The sequence below is a fragment of the Austrofundulus limnaeus genome, unplaced genomic scaffold, assembly GCF_001266775.1.
Source record: "Austrofundulus limnaeus strain Quisiro unplaced genomic scaffold, Austrofundulus_limnaeus-1.0 Scaffold451, whole genome shotgun sequence".
Classification (NCBI taxonomy): Eukaryota; Metazoa; Chordata; class Actinopteri; order Cyprinodontiformes; family Rivulidae; genus Austrofundulus; species Austrofundulus limnaeus.
This window is the reverse complement of record NW_013952853.1, coordinates 464,600-472,781: the sequence shown is the minus strand read 5'-3', so window position 1 is coordinate 472,781 and position 8,182 is coordinate 464,600. Positions and strand designations below refer to the sequence as shown.

General features: G+C 45.5%; 1 pseudogene; it reads right to left on the bottom strand.

Annotated features, from left to right (window-relative positions):
* Positions 1 to 7: 7 nt before the first annotated feature.
* On the bottom strand, positions 8 to 5,575 carry LOC106529548 (uncharacterized; annotated as a pseudogene).
* Positions 5,576 to 8,182: the final 2,607 nt, after the last annotated feature.

Genomic DNA, 8,182 nt, shown 5'->3' with positions numbered 1-8,182 from the left:
GATAGAAGCCAGTTTTAATACTATTATTAAAATGTTTAGTAAAACTCAGATCCGAATCCAGAACTACCCCAAGGTTTCTGGCCTCATGAGAGCAAATAAAACCTTAAGAATTAAGAACTTTAATTATAGGGTCTCTATGAGCCTTGGGCCCAAAACCAACACCTCAGTATAATTATCAGACATCCTGACCTTAATATCTGTGAGACAAGAATTTAGGATGTTTAGAGCTGATAGATCTGAAGGATCAATAGATAAATATATCTGGGCATCATCTGCATAAAAATGAAAAGATACATTATACAGTATTTGCGAATAATTTGACCCAGAGGCAGGTTGTAAATAGAAAATAGCAGTGGGCCAAGAACGGAACCTTGTGGAACGCCACAAGTAAGTTTTACCACTTCAGAAAAACTGTTACCAATTGAAACACAGAAGAACCTATCACTTAAATAAGGTTTAAACCAGTTCAGAGAAGTTCCACTCATACCCACAGAGTATTGCAGGCGATTAATTAGAGTACTGTGGTCAACCGTATCAAATGCAGCTGAGAGGTCCAACAGAACCAGGACTGACCACTGACAATTCTTCGTAGATCAGAATGAGACAGAAGATCAAAACAATTAAAAGTCAAATCAGTTTCTAAAGTCTGTGTATGACCAGAACCAGATGACTCAATCTGCACCCTTACATTCGAGATTTTGCTCAGAAAAAGGAGCAGAAGGATTTACATCTTTCTATTGACGAGATCACAATTATAGAGGGAGATGGACGAGTTAATGAGTTTAATAGTTTTAAAAAGCTGCTTTGGGTTGTGAGATTTGGCAGCAATCAGTTGGGAAAATATTTAGACCTTTCTTCCTTTATTGTTCTATTGTAATAAATAAATAAAGGTCTTTCAACCTAGCATAGTCACAAGTCAGATTTGAAGCTTTCCATTTGCGCTCTGCCTGCTGCGCTCTTTTCTTGTCAAGGATCAGAGAATGTAGATCTATGCCTGCTGGTAGAATTTGAGTCTCACCAAAACACCTCTTTGCTTTCTATGTTCTCTTTCACTAGCAAGGACCACACCATGGTAAGAGTTTAAAATTTTTATTGAAGGAAAGGGGTTGAAGGGTAGTGGGATGAATGATGAGGCGTCTGGGGAGGTACGTCGAAGGAGGCTTGAGGAGAAGACTCAGAGTGGGGCATGGTCTCCAGGAAGGATGCTTTCCTGAGCCTGCTTTGGACCCCCAAAAGTATCAGGGACGAAATGCCCCGAGTCGAGAGTGCACATGATAAAGTTCGAGGGGATGATCGCGGATGTAAGTGCGGTATGCTTGGGACGACCAGTGACCTAGGATATGAATAACGTGGTCAGGGATCCCTGAATAGGAAGCTGAAGAGGCAGCTCCTATGCGAAAGGAGTGGATGGAATGAAGGGCTGGAGAGATGCCTGATTTGCTCAGGACTTGATGGAAGTGTTTGGCGAACCAGAAACRGGTGGCCTGGSAGCCGGATTCTGTAACAAACAGAGGGTCGAGGGGAGAAGCGTTAGCTCTAATGCGAGTTTGCACGTAATGGGCGARAGGTTCGTAGGGGCTGAGAAAGGTGCTGAGAGAAGTGAATAGGAAAAGAAGTTCCGAGCTGGTCAGTTTTACTTTTCCTGAGGTTGTAAATCAGGGTGTCCTGACTGACGAAAGAAATGTCTGAGAGACACGGGTGGATGGAAGGGTCGTGTTTGGAGGCAGAAGGGGTAAATTCAGAGCAGCGAAGGAAACTGAAGAAAGCCAACAGAAACATGCATTGTAGTGTAAGGTCTACGAACGGAGACGTATGGCCGGAGCRCAGGGTGAGGATGCAACATGTGAGGAGATCGGTGGTGAGCAGAAGACGGTGTGGGAGTGAAGGGGGCTCCTGCTTTTTAAGTCCTTTGAGCAGCATGGCTACGTGGCTGTGGCTAAGGGCTGGACAGGAGTTGCCTGTGGCCAGTTTAAAGAAAAATTGATACCTGAAAGGTAGGTTCGGATGGTAGAAATGTGAATTCGAAGAATGGAATGTGAATGGGTGATGAAATGACAGATGGACATGGTATCGAGAGTGGGAAAAGGTAAAATATATGTTACATGGTATGATTTGAAGCTGAGCCAGCCTGTCAGATATGCCGAGAGGGTGCGAGGGGCGAGGCTGTTGAGGATGGCTTGTTGTGAAACTTGGGACAGGTTGCAAGCTGCGGAGTCAGTTGAAGATTGTGGCTGAAAACAGAGGGACCGGTGTCGGATGAGGGTCTTCTGTAGGCACCAATGCCCTGAATTTCGGAAGGAGAAACGAGAGAGCGCATCAGCAATGCAGTTATGATAGCCTGGAACGTGAGCTGCCCTGAGCAGAAACTGATGTTGAGCTGAAACTAGTGTAAGTCTGTGCATGAGTTGCATGATGGCTAAGGAATGAGAACGACCTTTGTTAATTATTTCGACGACAGCTGTGTTATCGGAATGGATGATGATGGAGTGCTGGGACCATTCGTGCCCCCAAAGGAGATCTGCGATGACAGCGGGATACAGCTCATACAAAGCAGAAGAGGGTGAGGCCGAATCTGATTGCAGGGAGTCAACCTCCGGGGGCCAAGTGGAGGCAAACCATCTGCCTTTGTGAAAACTACCGAACCCAATGGAGAGGGCGATATCTGTGTAGAGCTGAATGTCATCTGGATGGGAGATGAAATCATTGTAAAAGAAAGAGATGCCATTCCAGGAAGACAAAAAATGGTGCCAGMGCTTCATTTCCATCCTGCAGGCATCATCAAGGGTAAGACGGCCATAAAGTGACGGGACGCTGGCAGTGGTGGATAAAAGATGGGAAATGAAAGATTTCCCCTGGGGGATGATGCAGATGGCATAATTTAGGTGGCCGAGAAGAGGCAACAGCTGATGTTTGGTGCATAAATCTATGAGCATGGAGTTAGAGAGGATCAGGGTGATGCAATGCACCTTCTCAGGAGGTAGGGAAGCCTGAAAGGAGGAGGAGTCTAGGGTGATGCCTAAAAACTCCAATGAAGCAAGAGGACCGATTGTCTTTTCTTCGGAAAGAGGAATGCCTAAATCTGAAAAGGCATGGGTGAGAGCGCAGAGCCCTGAGCAAGGTGAAGAGGAGGGAGGGGTGATGATAAGAAAGTCATCCAGAAGGTGGAGAACKTAARGGAGYCTGAAATTATTAAGAAGGATCCAGCAAAGAGCTTCGGACAGTGAATCAAAAATCTTGGGGCTACTTCGGCAGCCGAAGGTGAGCCGAACTGCAAAGTAGTAAGTGCCCTTCCAATACACGCCAAAGAAGCGCCAGAAGTCTGGGTGAATGGGCAAGACCTTGAAAGCGCTAGAAATGTCCACCTTTGAGAGCCAGACTCCCCTGCCTACCAGACAAATGAGGCGGATGGCATGGTTGATGGTAGCATATTGCATAGAAAAGTCTGAGAAAGGGATGAAAATATTAATGCTTGGTACGTGGGACCTGTGAGGGGCGGATAAGTCAATGATCAGCCTCTTCTTGCCTGAGTATTTTAGGGTGGCAATGCCAATGGGGCTGACACAAAAGACGGAGAAGGGGGGCTGGCTGAAAGGACCAATCATCAATCGGTCCTGGACTTCTTTAGCTAAGAGGGCATCAACTACGTCTGGCTCAGAGAGGGYGGACTGAAGGTTGGCGCAGTGGGTGGTGCGATCTGGGAGGGTCACTAGACCTGGGTGAAAATTAAAAGTGAAGCCATGAATAAGAAACGCAACGAAATCCCGATCAGGATGGTGTTTTAAGGCGGAGAGTAGAGCACTCACCTTAATGAGCGTGGCTAGGTGGCGTGCTAGTCAGGTGGGGTTGTGGGGACAGGAGGACGGGGCGTGAGCACAGCCGCAGAAGGAGCAGGTCTGCAAAAATCTGCAACTAGAAACAGAGCAGCCCAGGTCATTGAAGTTATTGCACATCATGCGGCCACCTTGGTAGAGGATGGGGTGGCCATGCTTGTCGATGCCCCCGGGGGGAGGGGCAACAGGCCTGCGCTGAATGGAAAGGGACTTGGGGATCGGGGGAGGGGGTGGGGCGGTAGGAGACAAACGCTCAAAAACAGAAGGGCCACGGGTAACGGAGGACCGAGAACAGAGGGGCATGAGTCCAGAGCACCCCAAAAGGTCCCCTGGTTAAACTGGGCTAACCAACCTGTTGCCTGAGTGGCAAAAAGGACATGGTACTCATAAAAGKCCGTGCCTCCGAAACAGAGTGCCATATCGAGCACGATGGAAAGATAATCGTCGAGCTCCGAACGGCGGTCGGGAAAAAGGGAGCAAATAGTGTTCCTAAAGAGTGAGAAGGCCAAAGCGAACTCAGCAGGGGTGAGTTCCTTGGAACAGGAGACTGAGGGGTGGCCTAGTTGCATGGGCCCCAGGCTGGTTAGCAGCTTGCGGGGCAGGCTGGAATGGCTGAGAGAGGGCTGAAGGAGTAAGGCTAAATCAACATAATTACCATTCAGAATCTGCTGGCGCAGAGCAGGGGAAACTGGGGAGGGGTGAGTCAGGGTTGAAGGGGGGCGAAGAGGGGATGATGCTGTGGATAGAGAGTAGTGGTTAGAATGATGGGAAGGAACATAGGGTGACGGGAGGAGGGGATTGGGGAAGGATAAGGGGAGAAATGAAGGTGCAGGAGGTGTAAAAGGGGGCCCCGAGATGGCAGGTCGTTGAGCYGGGGCTGCAGATGGTAAAGGTAGGGATGAAGGTGGTGGATGAGGAGCCTGAATGTGCTTGCTAGAAAAGGGGAGGGGAGCGGAAAAGGGTTGAGAAAGAGRTGGGAGGGAAGAAAAAGAGACAGAGGGATGAAGGGATGAATGAACGGAGGGGATGAGTGAGGCCTGACTGGCCTGGGGTTGAACGACTGGGTCAATGTGGGAGGGTTGGGATGATGGGGATAAAGAAAGAGAAGGTACAGAAACGACGGGGTGACATGACCTGACTCCCACTAGGGGGAGCTTTTGGTGCTGGCACGGACCCAGCTGGAGTTGGGGCTGTGACGTCACCGCTGAAGACGGAGGTGGAAGTAGTCTGGTGAGCGGGTTGTGGYTGGATCTTTGGAACTGGGTGCCAGTTTTTGGATGGCTAAGCTGTAGAGGAACATTGAAGATGAGTTGAGGTGAGCAGCTGAAAGAGGGTGGACTTGGAGGATGAGCGGTTGAAAGGAATTCCTCTGTCCTGCAACGCGCTACGGAGCTTCGCTGCGGTCCATCCTGCAGGAGCGAGGCGGCTTGTGGGTGCGGATGAGGAGCGCCGTGCCCAGGTGGGTGCAGCGGGTCGGGGAGAAGCGGGATGAAGAGGCCGACTGGAGCGGTGGAGGAGCCCGCGGCCGCGGGTCTCGGCCTCAGTCTGAGGAGCGGCGGAGGGTGGAGGCGCTGGAGTTGATGCGGGTTGGGAGGAGGATGGGTGCAGTAGGTAGGRCTGTGAACGGGCACGCCGGCGAGGGATCTGCCTGACGACAGAAGGTGGGGTAACTTTGCGGGGCGTTGGAAGCTGAAAAGGGGGTCGTCCGAATCGGAGGAATCAGGATCCAGGAAGAGGACGTCCATGGTGAGTTGAGAAACTCTGTCTTTTTTTTCTTTTCTTTTCTGAAAAGGCTTGCGCGGTACGATTGTGTGTCGAGACAGCGAGCTAAGGGCAGACACCAGATGAGGCGATTTTAAATAGACAATGACTGATTTCTGCAGGTGAGAGGCATGGTCCTGCTCCCGAACCTAAGTTAATGTCTTAACTTCATTCCTTTGCACTGAATGGGACAAGAAAGTGAGAATAGTTTAGTTAGGGTACCTTATAAAATAAAGTATGACTTGGAGTTTTGCTTGACAGTTGATCACAAACTAGAGCATTGATGATAGAAACACAATGTGTGTGGGAGGGTGTTGTATTCAGTATTTTTTATTCTTAAGTTTTGAATTTCATCATATTTTCAAAGTGAAAATTTTCTTTCATTTTACTTTCCTCTTTTACTAGTTTAATGGCTTTTCCTCACTTAGTTATGTTAGTTTTTCTTAATGGGTTTTTGCTTCCTGAATATTTGATTTTTAAACTTGTCATTTTTGTTCTGTGCCTTGAATCTTTTCTTTTCATTTAATTTCTCATCATTACTGAAGCCTTACAATGTTAGAGTACTGGGGTAACAGTAGATATTAAGAAATTCTAAAAGGTTGGCTGTAAAACAATAGAAAAAGAAAACAAACCTTTGTCATCCAAGAAAAATCCAAAGTGGGGGTGTAGCAAATGTTGACTGTGTTGTCAAAGAAATAAAATGCCAAGTCTGCACTAATAAAAAAGCTGAAGCATGTGCAAAGTATGATTACTTTTGTTCAGATAGTAAATTAGTAAAAAGTGGGGCACTGAACACTTGCATTAAAATAGCTTGTAGGTTTTTCAGATTATCTAGAGATTTTTGAAGCGTATCTAAATGTAAGCTATTACTGTTCAAAACAGAATTAAAAAGAGCTAAAGCTGAAGACTTGAATGAGTCTGTATTTTACTGGCAGCTGAAATTTGGTGGGAAGGCACACATGGAGGATTTAACGTTGGARGGAAAACAGCAGCCTTGAAAGTCTCAGCTCTGCCTAAGCTGTCCCCAAGATGTTCACGTTTTGTGCCTCTCCAGAGCGCGTTAATAATCCTCTTACATGTGTAGTCATGAAAACAATCAATCTTTACAGCCGCAACAGATTCACTCCAACAATACAAAGGGTTTATCAAAGCCCTGAATGCCAGGTTGCTAAAGCTTTCCTAATAATGCTAAATGCACAAAAAACGTGATTATTTATTTATTTTTTGTAAACTTTCTAAGAACCTACATGAAGAAGACAAACTGAACACATTGATCCAAATTTAATGACAGGTTTTTATTGAGTGCCTGGTTGTGATTTTTTCCCCCCTGAAAGGGTGGTGAAAGATCTGTATGGTTTTAGAAGATGTTTTAAACATGACAGTCTGGTTTTTTTTCTTCATCTTTTATGATGATTTTTCCCTATTAAAATGTGTAATAATGATTGATTGCAGAATATAGAAAATGTATATGAAGAATTTACAGTGAGTTGTTGCACCTTTACGTGAGAAGTACTAATTAGCTTAGTAGATTTACCCATGTTTGTGCAGATTGAGTCCTGACTCTGACTGGCTGTAGGGCGTTCATTTATTCTCAGTAACTAGTATCTGAGTCACCACTGCAGTAAACCTGTGTTCACTGCTCTGAAGTGCTGCTCTGGATCATTTGTATCACCTGCATCAAATGACTGCAGAAACCCCAGCCTTATGAAGAGATGGCGAGGAAAATATGTTTATTTATTGATTGTTTCAGTCTGCAACAAACAATAAGTAGATTTTATTACTGTCTGAAGGTGAAAGGCGATGCCGTCCATGTTTGTTTGTTTGTCATGTTGTCAAAGTAATTCATGAAACATTGGTTGGATTTTATGAAACCCTGTTTGTTTTTCTTTTCTGTGCTTTGTTTCTTGTTGTTTCTTTATTCCCTGTCTTTCTAATTGTCAACAATGATATCTTGCTGGAGAACTGGGTTGGACCTTCTGATACAGTACTTGACTGGTTTGAGACTTACTTAAAAGATATCAACTTATTTGTGTGATTAGGTAACTTTTCATCAGAGTTGACAAAAATCACATGCAGGGTTCCCCAAGGTTCGATCTTGGAGCCCCTCTTATTTAATAGCTACATGCTCCCACTTCCTCAGATTATAACAACATGTCAAGTTGCCATAACTTCGCAGATGACTCACAGCTCTACATTACACCATCACCAGGTGACTATGAACCCATTCAAATGTTGAGTAGGTGCATAGAACAAAATCAATACATTGATGAACCATAATGTTCTTAAAATGAACACAAATAAAAATTAAATAATTATTTTTGGACCAAAGCAGGAGCGATCAAGAGTCAGCACACAGCTTAAGCTACGACAGAGCTAGAAAACACTGATCAGGACTGAAACCTGGTTGTAGTGATGGACTCAGACCTGAACTTTCAGAAACTCATAAAGACAATAACAAAGGTGGCCTTCTATCACCTAAAACACATTTCCAGGATTTCTTCTGGTTCAAGTCTTTTCTGCAAGTCTTATCTCAGGTTCTGTTGATTCATTGTTCTTTAAATAGTCATACTTATATATACATACTTATATAT